The sequence below is a fragment of the Erigeron canadensis genome, chromosome 1, assembly GCF_010389155.1.
Source record: "Erigeron canadensis isolate Cc75 chromosome 1, C_canadensis_v1, whole genome shotgun sequence".
NCBI classification, from domain to species: Eukaryota; Viridiplantae; Streptophyta; class Magnoliopsida; order Asterales; family Asteraceae; genus Erigeron; species Erigeron canadensis.
The window spans coordinates 32,554,802-32,573,621 of record NC_057761.1 but is presented as its reverse complement, the minus strand read 5'-3'; the positions used below and the strand labels follow the sequence as shown (position 1 = coordinate 32,573,621).

General features: G+C 36.0%; 1 long non-coding RNA gene across 2 annotated transcripts; it reads left to right on the top strand.

Annotated features, from left to right (window-relative positions):
- Window positions 1-15,521: 15,521 nt before the first annotated feature.
- LOC122585808 lies at window positions 15,522-17,720 on the top strand. Of its 2 annotated transcripts, XR_006321790.1 has the most exons (4): window positions 15,522-15,636; window positions 15,766-15,853; window positions 17,137-17,185; window positions 17,337-17,720. It is a non-coding gene; the product is annotated as an uncharacterized LOC122585808 (long non-coding RNA). The 2 variants fall into 2 exon arrangements; XR_006321789.1 differs by lacking the exon at window positions 17,137-17,185 and having other exon boundaries at window positions 17,337-17,634.
- The last annotated feature ends 1,100 nt before the right edge of the window (window positions 17,721-18,820 follow it).

The window sequence follows — 18,820 nt, the reverse complement described above, 5'->3', positions numbered from 1 at the left end:
GAAATAAATATCAATGTCTTTCGCGGCTTATTTGGGCCCAGGAATTAACAATGTCAACATCAATGAAGTCTCTTTCATACACAACCATGGGGGCGTATTGTATGTAGTTAATATTACCGGCCACATGCTATAAGGGTTTTTGTTGGATTGTTCAGTGGGTTGTATAAGGATTTTTTTGTTGGAGATGAAAAAGAGTTTTGGAGGGTAAATTTAGATCAGATCTAGAATTCCTGGTAAAATGCTCTTTTTTTGTTGTTGTATAAGGGTTTTTGGGGTTTTGTGTCTAGCCAATGATAATATTCTATATTTACATTTTTTATTTGATAATAAAACTTACTAATCATTTATTTGATAAATAATAATAATTAGTTATATTTGATAATATATACACATACTAGTCCTAATATCCGTACGATGTACGGTAGCTATATAGATTGTATCATAAAGAAATTGGAATATGCCACATACATGATTCATGATTATGAAATAAATTGTGCTTAAAGTATACCAATGATCGAAGCTAAATTATAATAAACAGTAGTGATACATATAATATATGTTTAGTTAGAGTTTAATGTATTTTGTATCTATAAGCTAAGAGTTAGAGTTTATTAGGTATTACGCCACTAATAAGGAAACTGTTGAATCTTTATACAATTAGAAAAACTAATTTTAAAATAGATAATTTAAAGGACACATGTCGATTAAGGATTACTGTAAGTCCACCTAACAAGATGTACACAAGATCAAGATATAACAAGATATAATGTTAGACAGTAAAGATCACAAGTTATATCAAGTAACCCGACTGGCAAGTAAGTCGAAACTAGATAGGACTAGTTAGAATTACGATCCAGATAATGGATAAGAGTAATAAAGTATAGTTGCTTGAAACTATATAAATTACTAAATATAATCAAGTATTATGGCAATGAGTCAAGATGTATTTTTCAATGTATTTTATTTATTGCTTATAAACAAAATACAAGAGTTGTTGCGGAACAAAGATAATCACACTTGTGAAAGTATCTAAACAACCCAGAAATACAAATGATCTATGTGACGAGGAATTACTCGTAAGAATACTTAGAGTAATATCACACGTTGCAATTGCCAAAGTTCCAAGCAATTTTGAGTGTGAGAAGTCTTATATTTATAGGCAAAGTATGTCTTGATGACATGGCAAAATGCCGTATAAAATAAGGTTGGATGGATTTGTAGGACAAATCCATAACATGCTTGTTTAAGGTAAAGTATGTCAATTTCTTGATGTGACTTGACATACTTTATTCCCAACCTTTTGCTAAAACTTTTCTAATCCCAGGTTGATAGAAATTAACCGGGTAAAGGTAGTTAAAGCTGCAAAAAGACTTTCCTCGTAATCAGTGAAAAAGTGTTGTAAGTACTTTTTCACTGAGCCTCTTCAGATTCGACTTCAGGTAAGATCTTCTCTGAGCTCTGCTTCAGAAATGATCTTCTTCCTCAGACTTCAGTCTTTGACTTTCATATGAACGTCTTCAGTGTTGGTTGATTCTAAAACTGAAGTGAAGCTTCAGTGTGCTATATTCTGAACGACTTCAGAATCCTGAGCAAGCTTTCTTCACTGAGCTTCAACTATTTTGAACAAATTATACTTAGTCGATTTTCGACCTAACAGATTCCCCCTATTTGTTCTAAAATAGTTCATGTATTTTAGACTTCTATCTATACAAGTTTGTAAGTCTAAAAATACAAGTTTTTGTTTAAGTTGTAAAAATATTTCTAAGGACATCTCATAGATCACGATGCCTTAAGAAAATTTTCTAGTTTGTTTTTCTAACTTAAACTATTTTCTAATAATATGATGTAACTTGCAACTATATAGAGGATACTGAGATGATTGTTCAGTTACAAGTACAGAAATGAAATAAAATGAAAATATTTACAAGTACAAATATTTACAAAGAGATACACTACTTCTTCGCAGGCCTTGAGCCAGAAGGTGCTTCAGTAGCTTTTCTCTTAGGAGAGCTGATCTTTCCAAATAATCTTTCCTCCATCTCAACCTTGGCCTTCATTTTCTGTTGGATCTTCAGCATCCAGGCGCCATTCAGATGAGACTTCGGTTTTCCTTTCAGCGCATTGATCATCTCCTTATGCTCAGAATACCCAAACTTATGCACCGACACCTGCTCATACTCTTCTTCAGCTCTACCTTCTCTTTTCACAGTCAGATTGAACAGCTTCAGACCATCTTCCTTCAGAATTTGCACATCCAGGATCTTTGCAGGATGACACCTGTGTTTCATGTAGTAATCATACTGATCCTTCTCATGTTTATCATTTACCTGAGCAACTTCTTTGGAAATGGGTACGAATGTAGAGAGGTCAGCATCTCGAGCAGTTTTTCTTGAAGTCCTTGGGCCAGTAAGTTTGGGCTTCTGGGGTGGCCTGCAGATTTCCTTTTCAGCTTTCAGAACACTGGACATAATTTCTTTCTTTTTGATCTCCATCTCTTGCTTTCTATTCTTTATCAGGTCTTCAATAGACATCTTGAAAGTGAGATGGTCCAGTTTCTGTTCCAAGGGAGAATACCTCATCCCATATTCATATTCTGCCATGTCCACCAACGCTTTCTGCACTCTTGCGTCATGCTTGATCTTCTGATATCTTTCTTTTGTAAGACCAAGAGCTGCAGCATCCACCAGATCGATGGTACCCATTGCCAAGTGTTGGGCCCTTTCTCTTTCATGAGTCTCTCTCCACATAATGAACTGATTGGAGACTTGTCTCTGAAGGGCTTCCAACTTCTTCTGATCAGCTTCCAAATCTGGCAATGGATAACCATGCTCATCCACATTCTCACCAACCACAAAACCCGAGTCCTTGGTCCCCTTTTTCTTTGGCTCCTCAACCATCTTTGCTTTGCCTTTATCTTTCCTTGATGGTTCTGATGGTTGAGGTGCAGGTTGTACCCTTGATTGTTCCCCCTCAGTTTGAGATGTCCTTTTGGTTGCTTCAATGAGTTCTTGAGAGCTGGCCAGCAACCCAATCGGCACATCACTACTTCCCCCTTTGGGAATCTCCGCAGGCATCTTTGCATATAATTCAATGGCTTTTTGCATGCCCTGTAGAGGTTCCCAATTCTGTTGGGAAATACTGTCAGAAATTCCCTTTGACATAGTGGCGAACTGAGCTCTTAGTCTGAAGGTAGAGTTCAGATTCAGCTTCTCATGCTCCAGGACTTCCTTCAGTAACCCTTTGTCTTCTTTAGATAAAATACCAGAGGGAGGAGAAGTAACAACTTCAGAATTTTTCTTGAGTAGGGCCAGGATTTCATCCAGTTGCTTTGACTGGTTCTGAACTTGTTTGTCAAGAGTTGACACAGAGTTTTTCATTTCAGTTACCGCCCTGTCAACCTTGTCATTTGTTGCTTTAGATACTTCAGATACCAGCACCCTGACCCTCTCTTCAACCTTGTCTGCCACTGACACTGAAATCTGAGAAATGATATCTTCAGAAAATATAGATTTCAGTGTCGCAGAAACTTTATCACCAACTGAGGCACCAAGCGACTCTTCATCAACACTGGGCTTCTTTACCAACTCACACACTTCCTTTTCAAGTGCCAAGAAGGAACCTTGTATCATCAACAACCAGGATTGCAGATTCGCAACTACTGAACTCTGCACATCCCTCTTGGTCAACTTGAAAGCTTCACCAATAGCCCTACTTAATCCATTACATGATGACACCAATTCGTGCAGCTTCCCAACCACCAAGCTCTCATTAACTGCTATTCTTGTAAATTCATTACCCATAACACTTTGGGCATCCTTCAAATCGGCCAGAGACTTGGTGTTGGCAGCTAGAGATTTTGATAAGCCCTCAACCTGAATGAGAAGGTTTTGGACTGCAGTTTGCGACTTCTCTAGCTGAGCTTCCATGCTTAAAGGTGCAGCAGTTGAAGTGGAAGCTGAAGCAACAAAGGGAGTAGTCCTGATGCTCGCCAGAGATCTTTCCAGGATTCTCTCAGAAGGACCATCAGACTCGGTCTCAGAATCCAGATCTTTTTCTTGTTCTTCTGGCAGCTCATATGTCCTCCTTGGTGGAACATCATGGATTTGTGGGTGAAGAAATTGAAGAGGTGGCTGGAAGACAGCAGAAGTGACATAGGCAGGAGTTGTGCCTTGTGGAAATAGAGGGTGTTGATGAGAAATTGGTGGTGGTTGATAAGGTGGATCAAGATCGATGAGTTGTTGTTGTTGTTGTTGTTGTTGAAAAAGAGTGGGGGTTGGCTCAGAATCTGAAAGATTCTACCCCAGTAAGTCTTCATCAAAGACAAAATCTTCGAGGTTTCCCTCGGGTAGCTCATCTTCATCCCAGAGATTTACATCCTGGTCAGATATGCCCTGGTCTAGATTCCCAGAATCCAGACCAGCACCCAGTTCAGCAGCCGCTTTAGCCGGTGCATCGTCACTGGTCAAGGATGGAACTGCTTCAGACGATACCAGTTGTGCCTCAGTAACTCTTGTGCTGGTTCCAAGAGTCTCATCATCGGCCGCAGATTGTGAAACCTCCATTTCTCTGGGTATCACCTGAGAAACATCAAAAGTTTGTGCAAGCAAAGAGTGTAAGATTTGTGAAGTTACAGGGAGTGCATGTGCAGACACAACTTCTAATGTGTGTTGTGCTGACACACTAAAGTCTTCACCATCTCCTCCTAAAGAAATTTTGGAGATGGCTGCTTTTGGGTTTCCCATTTGACCTTCTTCTGAAACCTGTTTTGAGATTTCAGAAGGCTGAGCTTGGGTACTAATATCCTTGGGTTGTAAGGATGGCCTAAAAGGACGCAGTGTTAATAAACCCTTTGGAAATCCTGAGGAGTCTTTTGAGAGATCCTCAGGTTGGTCAGTGGAAGATGAAAGTGGCAGGGTAACACTTGTTTTGGGTTTAAACAAGTGTAGCGAGGTGCCACTAGATCGACTGGTGGGTCTCACATTCTTTTGTGACCCGCCCAGTGATCTTTCTGAGCCAGCCGGTCGTGCTGTGTCAGTTTTAACGTTGTCACTAAGTACCTGAAGCATAGCAGGGAAAAGTTCAGGTTCGTCCTCAGACTCGGTCAGCTTTGAGAGATCCTTGCAGAATTCAGTCTGAGAACTCTCCTGAAGGACGTCAGCATAACTGTCTCCTAGAATCGCCAGAAAACAAACGCTCAAAAACCTGGGAAAGGCAATATGTATGCTCCTCTTCCCCTTCAACTTAGTCAACAGCTGAGCAAACAACATCTCAGCAAAATCCACCTTCATCCCATGCCATAAGTAGTACCCCATCTCAACCTGAATCAAGGAGATTTGATCCAGTCCTCCACTGTTTCCTCCCAGACACTCTACAATCTGTGTCCAGAAGTATCTCCAGCACCCCTTAAAACCAGCAATGAAGATATGGCCCGACGTCTTCAAATTGCCATCATCATCAATAATCTGGTTGTGGCCTGTAGCCTGCAAAACTTCCCTGAAGTTCACCCCTTTCTGTCTTTTCATGTACGGGGTGTTGGGAGGCAAATAGTTCAGCCTCAACGCCTCCCTAAATCCGTCGAGCGTCAATACGCACTTCACCGTTCCTTCCCTTAGCGTAAAGGAAATTGACTTCTCATCTTTGGCTACTTCAGCCGTATACCAAAACTCCAATAAATAGCGATGATATAAACGCTCTGGGTCAGCAGTAAGAGCGTATGAAATGGGACAGTGAAGAAGAAAGGAATTTAGTCTGCCCAGAAGCCCTTCAGGTTTGGCATTCAGGGCAGCCTTAAAATTATTCATATTAAAGCGAATGGTCTTAGACTCAAAGTCTTTTGACCATTGAGAGCTGGGTTTAACAGCAGACTTTGGTGGAGAATATTCGAAAGAGATGAGAGTTCTAGGTTCTTTAACAGAGGATGATGAAGCTATTTTTAGAAGGAGATAGAGTAAAATGAAGAGAAAGAGATGAAAATGTGTTAAGAAATTTTAGGGTTTGAAGTTATGAAAGCAGATGAAATGGAAATTGAATACTTGAAAGAGTGAATTGAATGTTAAAGAGAATGAGAGAGAAGTATGATTGGAAGTAAATGAAAAATGAAGTAAATGAAAGAATGATCTTGAAAAGAGGTATATATATTTTCAAAGAAATTCAAAGGATTTTCAAATGAAAATAGATAAAAAGAATTTTGGAATTCAAACTCAAGAAAATATAAAGATATTTTATTGATGGTAATTTTGATCGGGTTTGAAGTCCGAAATAATTTTAGGCGACACGTCCGCATTAAATGTTACAACGGCATGACCCCACCTTTTCGAGAAAAGTTCAACCATTTTTAATGCAAAAACAATGATCATTTTCCTTTACGGCGCAAGTGGTATGACACATCAAAAAAAAAAAAAAGGTATCCTGGAACAGTAAAAGTCATGTGTCTACTTGTCAGCTAGATATCCATTGTATAATAACAGGTTTTGATGGACTTCAGATTTAACAATATTAAATTTCTGAGAGAGATTAAGAAAGTGCAATCTGAACCTTCTCATGTTTTAGAAATTCTGAAGTCCTTCAGTTTCTGAAACATTTCAGACAAAGTGTTTTCTGAGGCAAAAATTCCCCCTCAAAAAAAAAATATTTCTTTTTCTAGTAAGAACATTTTTGTCTATTCCCCCTGAAATGCTTACACAGGATTTAGCATTCCTAACTCACTGATGAGATTTTTAAAAGTTTTGACATCTAAAGGTTTTGTAAACACATCAGCCAGTTGTTTATCAGTGGGAATGAAATGAATTTCAATGTCACCTTTTAAAATATGATCACGAATGAAATGGTACCTGAGATCAATATGCTTGGTTTTAGAGTGCATTACAGGATTGTGAGATATTGCGATGGCACTTGTATTATCACAAAATATTGGCGTTCTTGTGTACTTAACACCATAATCAGTTAGTTGATTCTTCATCCATAAAATCTGAGCACAACAACTTGCAGCAGAAATGTACTCAGCCTCAGCAGTTGATAATGATACTGCAGTCTGCTTCTTGCTTGTCCAACTAACTAATTTGCCACCAAGGAAATGACACCCACCTGTGGTACTTTTCCTATCTATCTTACAACCTGCATGATCAGAATCTGAATAGCCCATGAGATCTAGACTTGAGCCTTTGGGATACCAAAGACCTAGTCTGGGGACACCTTTTAGGTATCGAAAAATTCTTTTTACAGCATTCTGGTGTGCTTCTCTGGGATCAGATTGAAATCGTGCACAAAGACATGTTGCAAACATTATGTCTGGTCTACTTGCAGTTAAGTACATCAATGATCCCACCATACCACGATATTTTGTGGGATCAACAGGTTTTCCATTAGGATCTGAGTCCAAAGTTAATGGTGCAGAAACTGGAGTATCTTTAGATGAAACAGAATCAAATTGATATTTCTTTAATAAATCTTTGACATACTTTTCTTGATTAATAAAAATACCATCACTGGTTTGTTTTACTTGAAGACCCAGAAAATATGTCAATTCACCCATCATACTCATTTCATACTCAAAAGACATAATTTTTGAAAACTTGTCACATAATTTCTCATTTGTAGAACCAAACACAATATCATCAACATATACTTGTACAAGTAAGATATCACTTTTCTCATGCAAGATGAATAAAGTGTTATCTATAGCACCTCTACGAAAACCATTATCTAAAAGGTGTCGAGTTAGAGTATCATACCAGGCTCTAGGTGCTTGTCTCAGACCATACAAAGCTTTGTTCAATCGATACACCCAATGAGGTTTTTCTTTACTTTCAAACCCTGGAGGTTGATACACATACACAACTTCTTCTAGCTCTCCATTCAGGAATGCACTTTTAACATCCATTTGGTAGACTTTGAACTCATGATGAGCTGCAAAAGCTAAGAAAATTTTGATAGCTTCTAGTCTTGCCACTGGTGCAAAAGTCTCATCAAAATCAATTCCTTCTTCTTGTACATAACCCTTTGCAACAAGTCTGGCCTTGTTTCTGATTACATGACCATCTTCATCTACTTTGTTTCTAAAGACCCATCTTGTCCCAATTGGTTCTTTCTTCAGATTGGTGGGACATGGAACAAGCTCCCAAACATTGTTCCTTTCAAATTGGTTGAGCTCATCTTGCATTGCTTCAACCCAACTTGGATCTTTCAAAGCCTCGTCAATCTTGTTCGGTTCTATCAGTGATAAGAAGCTGACGAACAAGCATTGATCGCTTGTGGCTCTTCTGGTCTGAACCCCTCTACTTGGATCGCCGATCACTTGATCAATTGGATGTGAGCGAGTCCATTTAGAGTAATGACCAGGATGAACAATAATATCAGTGCAAGAAGTTCTCTGTCCTACTTCAGAAGATGGATCAGAATAAACTATTTCAGTTCCATCATCTTCATCATCTTGTAGATCATGATTTGCATCATGAAATTCTTCATTTCGAAGTATTTAAGGAGAAACTGATATCTGAGGAGTAGCACGCACATCTGATCCAATAGTCAATTTAGGAGGTAGTTTGAATGTGACTGAAGGATAGAATGGAATGTTACTATGCTGATTTGAAATTGGTTCTGAACTAAATTGAACAGAAACATGTTCAGGTGACTGATCTGATTTGTCATATTGATCAGAATCACCGAAATTGAGAGGACTTCCTGAAGGTTGTTCAGAGATTGGTTTATCAAAGATTGCTGAATTTGATTCATCAAAGGTAACATGAACTGACTCATTAACCTTTTCAAGTCTTTTATTATAGACTCTAAAGGCCTTGCGATTTGTTGAATATCCTAGGAAATACCCTTCATCAGCTTTGGCATCAAATTTGCCCAATTTGCTGGAATCATTCAGAATGTATACTGGACATCCAAAAACATGAAAATATCCAATATTGGGCTTTCTATTTCTGAGTACTTCATAGGCAGTCTTCTTATGTCTTTTGACATAGATAGAACGATTCTGATTGTAGCAAGCAGTTGCAATAGCTTCAGCCCAAAAACATTTTGGAAGACCTGATTCATTCAACATGCTTCTGGCAGCTTCTGTCAGTGTTCGATTCTTTCTTTCTACAACACCATTTTGTTCTGGGGTGTGTGCTGAGGAGAAATTCTGAGATATGCCAGAGTCAGTGCAGAAGGTTTCCAAAGTGGAATTTCTGAACTTAGTGCCGTTGTCACTTCTGAGCTGACAGAATTTTCGCTTGTGCTTGAGTTCAATTTGTTTGATGAGGGCAATAATTTCAGCAGCAGCTTCACTTTTATTTCTGAGGAAGATTACCCAACAATATCTTGAATATTCATCAACTATAACCAAAGTGTACTTCTTCCCGGCTCTTGTCTGAACATTCACAGGACCAAAGAGATCCATGTGTAACATGTGAAGTGGTTCATTGATGCTGAAATTTTGCTTGGTTTTGAAAGATGCTCGTTTCTTCTTTCCCATTTCACACCCTGGACATGGCTTGTCTTTATTGAAAGACATGGCTGGTATTCCATCAGCAAGTTGTTTTCTTGATAATTTATTTATATTTTTGAAATTGAGATGGGATAGTCTTTTGTGCCATAACCAGTTGGTGTCCTCATCAGCCTTTGTATAGAAACATTGCTCAGAAGTAGCACTGTTCATGTCTACTACATAAATGTTTCCTTTTCTGGGAGCAATCATTACTACCTTCCAATCTCTGTTGAATATGGTACCTTGTGAAATATCAAATAAAACCTTAAAGCCATCATCACAAAGTTGACTGACACTGATCAGGTTATATTTCAAACCATTCACATATGCAACTTTTGTGAATTTGACTTGACCATTATTCACAATACCATATCCTTCAGTTTGTCCATGATCATCATTACCAAAAGTTATTGAGGGCCCCTCTTGCACCCTATATTCCTCCAGCAGGGATTTGTGACCCGTCATGGTTCTGCCAGCAGCACTGTCAAGAAACCAAGTATTCTTTTTGCGGTCACCCTGCACATACACAAAAATTAGTTCCTTTTGGGAACCCATCTTTTGATGGGTTCACTGGACTTTCCTTGAACAGTCTCAGATTTCTTTGGTATGTGTAGAACAGATGGATCAAAGGGAATTTCGGTCATAACTTCTGATGACACAAAAACAGTTGGTTTAATGATCTCAGGAACCTTTTTCTTTTCAGATTTTTGTTTTTCTAGTTTGATTTTCTTTGAAAAAGGTTTTGAGTTTTGTTTGGGATTTTGGGGAGTGCTTTCAACATTTTTCAATCGTGCATTACAGCTTTGCACTTGCCTAGCCAAGTTTTGAAATTGGCTCTCAATCCTTAACAAAATAGACTCATGATCAGACACCTGAGTTCTACCAGAATCTGAGGTAGAGGACTCAGCAGGGATGACATTTTTCTTCTTTTTCTGGTTTTTGGAAACCTGATTTGAAGATTGAGGGGAGGGCTTCTTGGATTTAGCCTTCTTGTCTGAAGCACTGGTCTGACATGCTTCAGATTTGCCCTCATGTTGTTCCTGGGCTTGATCAGTTATCAGTTTTGTTTTTCCAAGATTTTTAAAAACAATTTCTGGTCTCATTTCTTTTGGAAGAGCATCAAAATCAGTTATTACAGAAGCAAGATGAAGATCACCAGTGCCATAGGCAATTCTTTGATTTTCAAAGGTTTTCTTTATGGCAGCTTCTGGAAAAGGTGATTTCATCCAAGATTTGATTATTTTTTGTTCTTTTTCTAAAATGATTTTCAATTCTTCTTTTTCCAATTCTAATTTTGAAACCATTGATTGGTAACTTTTCAGAGTCAACTGAACATCTTTCAGTTCCTTTAATCTGGCCTGACTAGCGTTCAGTTCAGAAGAGTTTATTTCAAAATTTTTAATTCCTTCTGAACGCACAGTCTCAACATATGATATGTCAGCCTCAATTCGAACTAAAAGATCCAGTTTAAGTCCTTCATCATTCTCAAAACCAAATTCACTAACCTTTTTCATGATAATATCCACCCAACGACCAGATTCCACATCAGATTTGACAACATGACTTTGATCTTCTCGAGCCATAAAACACATATCCCTTACTTCTTCTTCATCATCAGATGACTCATTAGAATCCTCCCATTTTTCAGTATTGGCTACCATGCAGCTATTTTTGTTGGATTCTTCTTGTGCCATCATTGCCATGTGGGCTTTAAGCTTTTTGTACTTAGCTTTGTATCCATCATCTGGCTTCTGAAAGATAGAGTGGTTAGGGGCAGTGTGTGATGAGGAAGGTTGTGATGATCTACATTCCTTCATAAAATGTCCTTTCTTTCCACATTTAAAACATTCAAGATTGGACTTATCAACAGTGTTATTAGATGAAAATTGTTTGCCATTTCTTTTGTTTTTAAACTTAAAACGATTAAAGGTTTTGGCAATCATAGCAATTAGATCATCATCATCATCCTCATCACATTCATGTGATGCATAATCAGAAATACCAACTTTCATCAATTCAGCTACTATCTTCTTCACTGAGTCAGACTGGTCACTCTCACAAGACAGTAGGGCAGTGTCTTGAGGTTCAGAATAATGAACCAAAGCTGTTTTGGTAATTGAGTGATTCTTTGCATCTTGCTCAGCCACTGCTCTTTCTGCTTTGTTTTCCTCAGTGAATCTAAAAGTGCCATATAGAGAGGCAAGAGTGTGGCTGTGAAGAGTGTTTCCTTGTCTTAATACCATGATCAAGTTTTCCCATTTTGAAGGTAAAATATCACAAAATTTTTCAAGCAAAATTTCTTTGTCTTTTGTGACACCAAGAGCTTTTAACTGATTGACTAAATTTGTAAATCTAAGATATGTTTCAGTTAAAGACTCATTTGGCAATGCAAAAAATGCTTCATATTTTTTATTTAAAGAAACTTTTCTTGTGGTAACAGTTTCCTTTGTTCCTTCAAATTGAGTTAGCAATTCTTCCCACATCAACTTAGAATTGTCAAGTAAAACAAGAGTAGGTTTCAAGCTTTCTGGGACAGCAAAGAGAATCATGTTTTGTAACTTAGAATCTAGGTCAGCCAAACGATGATCTTCTTCAGACCAATGATCCTTCTCTTTGGGTGTTAACCTAGGGGTCCCATCTTGATTAAAGACAACAGTTGAAGCATTCATGGGAACATAAGGACCTTCAACAAGGATGGTGGTTAAGTGTCTTTCAACACCAGCAATGTATTTGAGCATACATGCCTTCCAAGTAATGAATGTGTCACTATTTCCATTAAATTTAGGTACTGGATTGTTTGGAAAATGAACATGAACACTTGGTTGAGCTGGTGGTGGAGGTGGTGGATTTTGATTCATATTGACATTTGGGTTAGGGTTTGGTTGTTCGGTTCCAGACATCTTGTAGGATCAAAAACAGGTATAACAACTTAATGATTTAACCTGGGAGGCTCTGATACCAATTGTAAGTCCACCTAACAAGATGTACACAAGATCAAGATATAACAAGATATAATGTTAGACAGTAAAGATCACAAGTTATATCAAGTAACCCGACTGGCAAGTAAGTCGAAACTAGATAGGACTAGTTAGAATTACGATCCAGATAATGGATAAGAGTAATAAAGTATAGTTTCTTGAAACTATATAAATTACTAAATATAATCAAGTATTATGGCAATGAGTCAAGATGTATCTTTCAATGTATTTTATTTATTGCTTATAAACAAAATACAAGAGTTGTTGCGGAACAAAGATAATCACACTTGTGAAAGTATCTAAACAACCCAGAAATACAAATGATCTATGTGACGAGGAATTACTCGTAAGAATACTTAGAGTAATATCACACGTTGCAATTGCCAAAGTTCCAAGCAATTTTGCAAGTGTGAGAAGTCTTATATTTATAGGCAAAGTATGTCTTGATGACATGGCAAAATGCCGTATAAAATAAGGTTGGATGGATTTGTAGGACAAATCCATAACATGCTTGTTTAAGGTAAAGTATGTCAATTTCTTGATGTGACTTGACATACTTTATTCCCAACCTTTTGCTAAAACTTTTCTAATCCCAGGTTGATAGAAATTAACCGGGTAAAGGTAGTTAAAGCTGCAAAAAGACTTTCCTCGTAATCAGTGAAAAAGTGTTGTAAGTACTTTTTCACTGAGCCTCTTCAGATTCGACTTCAGGTAAGATCTTCTCTGAGCTCTGCTTCAGAAATGATCTTCTTCCTCAGACTTCAGTCTTTGACTTTCATATGAACGTCTTCAGTGTTGGTTGATTCTAAAACTGAAGTGAAGCTTCAGTGTGCTATATTCTGAACGACTTCAGAATCCTGAGCAAGCTTTCTTCACTGAGCTTCAACTATTTTGAACAAATTATACTTAGTCGATTTTCGACCTAACAATTACGCCACGTGTCGTTTCGAAAACATGTCAATCCCGTTTTAGTTTATTGGTAGATAATTTAACTAATAACTTTGATAAAAAATTTTCTATTTTTTACTCAAAAAGTTATTGTTTTATAATAAATAATAACTATTTTTATTTTGTATTTTATATTTTATATTAATTATTTACTTAACATTTTTTATTAATTATTATGTCCGTACATATTATTTTTTTAGCACTTACAAATTGACATGATTAGGTATTCTACACAATATGTTCGTCAATTAAGTTATTAGAGTTGCTCGTAAATTTATAAGTACTTAGTAAGTCGGGAAACCAATTCGAGTGGTTAAACGAGTTAGAAAGCCTAATATAATCAATTAATGGACCCGAATGGCCTAATAAAACCATAAGAGAAATAAACAGTTCAAACGGACCATCTGGCTCATTAAATACCACATGAAGTTGTATTGCACCCGATAAGCCCAATAGTTAAGGATGACGAATTATAGTTAAGACGAAATACTAATGAATATAAATCATACATAATTAATGGGTAACACTCAATTTTAGTTATATGTAGTTAGGTTAACTCTTAAACTCATTCTCACGCTATGACCTATACAATACAATGTTAATTAACATGGTTATGGTCATTGTTAAAATTTTGCAATTATTAAGTATTGTTTACGTGACATTGTGCTGGAAAGGTTTTTAAGACTACTAGTGGATACATAAGCAATTAATGGGCCGGAAACTAATTCGAGTGGTTAAACGGTTTGGAAATCCCAACACAACCAACAAAAATAATTAATGAACCCAAATGGCATAATTGGCCCAACAGAGAGATAAACATTTGAAATGGGCCCATCAGACCCATTTAAGACAACACGGAAGTATATTGGGACCCGACAAGCCCAATAGTTAAAGATGACGAATTAGAGTTAAAACACTAATGAATATAAGTCATACATAAATAATGAATACCACTCAATTTTAATCATACGTAGTTAGGCTAACTTTTAAATTCTTTCTCACGCTTTGACCTATACAATACAATGTTAATTAACCTGGTTATGGTCATTCTTAAGAATTTGAATTATTAAGTATTGTTTACCTGACATTGTGTTGAGCAAGTTATTAGGACTACTAGCGGATACATAACTAATTAATGAGTTGGGAATCAATTCGAGTGGTTAAACCGTTCGGAAATACCAACAAGCACATCAAAAGTAATTAATGGACCCAAATGGCCTAATAGGCCTAACATTGAAATAAACAATGGAAATGGGTCCATCAGGCCCATTTAAGACAACATGAAAGTGTACTGGCCCCGTTAAGCCCAATAGTTAGTGATTACGAGATAAAACTAAAATGAAACACTAATGATTATATATGAAACTATATAACTAAATATTTCATTAAAACTCATTATTAATGCTGACCCGGTTAATACAACGTAAGTTAGATCCTGTAGCAAACAAATGATCAAAACCTTTAAAAACAAGGAACCACCCGTTCATCGAACGAACTTGAAGATGGGTATATATATGTATATATTCTTAGCAAATATCATCCATTTTCTTCACATTTTGTGGTTTTGTTGCTAAACATAAATTCTAAAATAAAAAGAAATATGAAAAATCTTCTGCAAGGACAGTCCTCACAAAAGGTTACCCGGGTTTTTTTTTTGTATGGAGGGAGTCAAAATTTTTAAAAGATACACAAAATGAAATTATTTTTTTTACTGAAAAAACTATTGTGAGGACAGTCCTGTCAATATATTAAACCGAGAATTTTAATATATTTGGTGGGAATTGAAATTTTTGAAAGAAATACACAATACGAATAAATATAAATATAAATTTGTATATTTAGATATTTAAGTTTAATATTATAGATAATAAAAGTTATTGTGAGAACAATTCTCACTATATGTCTAGTCAACAAAAGTTTCATTACTTTTTTTTTCTTTTTGACTTTGACTCCATAAAGAAAATCGAAAATAAAATCAAAAATAATGTTTTAGGAGGAGAGTCCTCACAAAACGTCTGGTCAAACTAAAAATTCAACACAATTAATCTTTTTTGTCTTTTAGTGCTTTTTAGTGAGAAAATTATGTCCTCACAAATTTTTGTTGTCACAAAAGTCAATTATCCTTGTAGTGTTACAGAAGATAACATGTCGTAGTAATTTATTTTGAGCTCGGATTGAATCATTTCGAAGGATTTATTATGTGCTAAATAGTAACTAGTAGTTGTAGTAGTTTAGGTATGGTTGTTTAATCATATCATTAAAGTTGTTACAATTGATTATATTTTCTTTATTGATTGCATATTGTTATATTTGTCACTTCTCAGATCTTTTTTTTCTTTTTGTCTTTTTTTTATTGGTTCGTAGGGTAACAATCTGTATACTGTTGGAAGAGAAGCCCATTTAAGTTTAAAACGTGCTGAACGGGCTTGAATCACTGTTACCAAGATTGCAGGTACATATTCTTTATTGGCTACCATGGTTTATTATCAAGCTCTGTTAATCTTTGGACAAACAAGCTACCGCTTACCGCAATCGTTGATAATCTAATATGCAAAACAATTGTTTGGGGAAATTGGGCACATATATAACACAGCATGCCTTAAAATAAGAACATTTGCTTAGGTTGATATGGACTTGATTCCACAAGACATTTAATAGTAGACTTGGAGTCAAGGATCACACAAAGTCTTTCAAGTAATAGTGGCCACATCAGAAAAAGGCAAAAAGCTTGTCTGGGTCCGTAACATGTTACCCCTATTATTGCCAGCCAATGATGCTTTGTTGATTGCAGTGTTTTGCAAAACGTGTTTGTGTTCATGAATGACATAATTGTCGTGATCAAGATTTTAATAGTAGACTTGGAATCTTGAATCAATCAAAGTCTTCCAAGAGTCGGTGCCCACATACGTATCAATTTGTTTGGGTCACAAATACATGTTGTCGTGATCATGATTGTAATGGTAGACTTGGAGTCATGAATCATTGAAAGTCTTTTAAGAGCCGATGGCCACGTACATATTATCTTGTTTGGGTCATAATAACATGTTACCGTTAGTAAACCGTGGCTGGTTGCATTGTTAAACACATAAATTTTCCTATCAAAGTAGGACGCGTCTTAGAACATAGGTGGTGTTCTGCCACTTCTATCTTGGCTTTCAGAATGACTTTGTGTCTGTCCTTGATTTTATAATGAGCACCCCAGATTTGATTGAGTTGCAGGTCTAACATCTGCTTTTACTTAATGATTGTTTTTCACGAGTTACAATTTGATCAACTCTAAAATTTTGCTAATGTTCATTTTACTTGATGGTCATATTATGTAGCATGTATTAGAGACATCAGGTTTATTTATCTAGGTAGTGACATTGTTGTATTTCGATTAATATTATTTATCACAATGAAGCATTTAAATAGAGCCAAAAGCCTGATAAGCTTGAGTACCTGCTACATAATATGATAATACGTACATGGGGTGTTATAAGGAGGTGTTTGGTTTAGTGTCTTTGGATTTTGAGTCTGTCCATGGAAGGTTTTTAGTTGTGATGAATATTAGAAGCTAGCATATACAAAGACAAGATGATATTTGGGTACATACAAGGTATGATCTTGACGTTGGAAATTTTGATTTTGATCGATTAATTCAAACTACCCTTAGCGAATCAACAGATAGGAACTGCATTATTTTTTCAATTGTAGAATGAGCATATTTACTCGTGCTCCCCTTATTAAAAATAGGTCAAGACTCAGGGAGTCGAATGGGAATAGGATGAGAAGAAAAGTTAAGGTACCAAAATTGTCTTCTTTTGGTAATAGAAATATGCCTATAATAACTAATCAATTTAACGAATATTTTAAAAGATCAGCTTGTCGGTACCAAAAATTTACTTGTTCTGACCCATTACCCGCCCGCCCGTTTTTGTACATCTAATTATCAGGTAAATATGCAATCTTTATTGCACAGAAACGGTCAAATGTGGAATAAGAAAATCTACTGGTTAATGTTCAGATGTTCAGCTCTGACGGGGAGACCCTGGCTCAGAAACATATACAGCAGAAAATGACATTCTTTTGAATGATCGTTAAAGAATATTGCTGATGTACGAAACAAGTTTTGCAACATCCAAGTGTAATTATATAATTAATACTGTAATATTTTTGAAGTTCTTAACTCTTGGATTTAGAGGAAAGCTTATGAAGTGATTTCAGAAAGAAAATAGAAAAAGATTGTGAACATTTGGAATAGTACCCTAGTAGTAGTTCCTATGGCTACAATTATGTTATGGTAAGTACATTGGGATATAGTTATTCTATTTCTTCCATACTTGAATTACTTATGTATTTTAGATTACTATTGTTTCTTCTCCATTTCTATTTTACATGTAGAACTTGGCTGAAAATGAAGTTTGTAGAAACTAATACATTCAAGCTGAAGTGGAATATAAGGGAAAACAATAGGATGTCATACCAGACCAAAGAACATGTAGTTGTCAGGTTTAACAAGTTAAAGCTTAAAGGTCTTCTATGTGTGCATATAGCCATGTAGCGGCTTTCATTGCTTTCATAAGGGATTCGAATTGAGGAAAATACGTTAGTCCTTAGTTCACAACAGATAAATTTAGAAAAAGTATACGCACTAGAGATTTCTTCAATGCCAGTTTAGCATGTTTCGAAACTTGCAACTAAATGCGTTCTTTAAAATACAGGTTATATAAATTAAGCAACTTATTAAATAAAGTAATTATTTAAATGATTAAGTTTGATTAAATATTTAAAGGGAAGTATAAATGGTTGTAGGGGTTAATGCTTTGTAAAGTATTAGCACATATTTTCCTAAAGTATAATTGTTATTCCCTTTACGTATTTTTTCGGTCGACATTCAATTATTTTTTTTAGTGGTTGTTGCAACGTTGAAAAGGGATTTAACGATATTCCACTACGTACCCCACAAACATATTTTTCTAAATTAGTCACTGCTTTTTCCAGAAAACCCAAAGTCTCATCATAAAACAATCATACATGTTGGTGTATAATAGTAAAAGTCTAAAGACCCAACACTAGTACAAAAAAAAGACTATAGATTTAAGACCTGTTTTACAACCGGTCTTTATGACTACTAATTTCTATAATAGAGACTTGTTGTCGACCCGTCTCTATTCTAACTCTTAACCTAATAGGTCTCTATTCATTATTCCCGCTTATATAATATTTTCCGCCAAGGGAATAGAAACCAGTTTTTTATAATCTAACGGATCTCTATTTTTTTCTATAGACCTGTTTTTTTATACCAAACTGGTCTCTATTCATTTTTTAAATTAAAAAAAAAAACTATTATGGCTGCTAAAACATACTATGCTATATTATACCAAATAAACAAAAATGCTACCAAAACAAAATATGCTCTTACATCCCAATATTCATA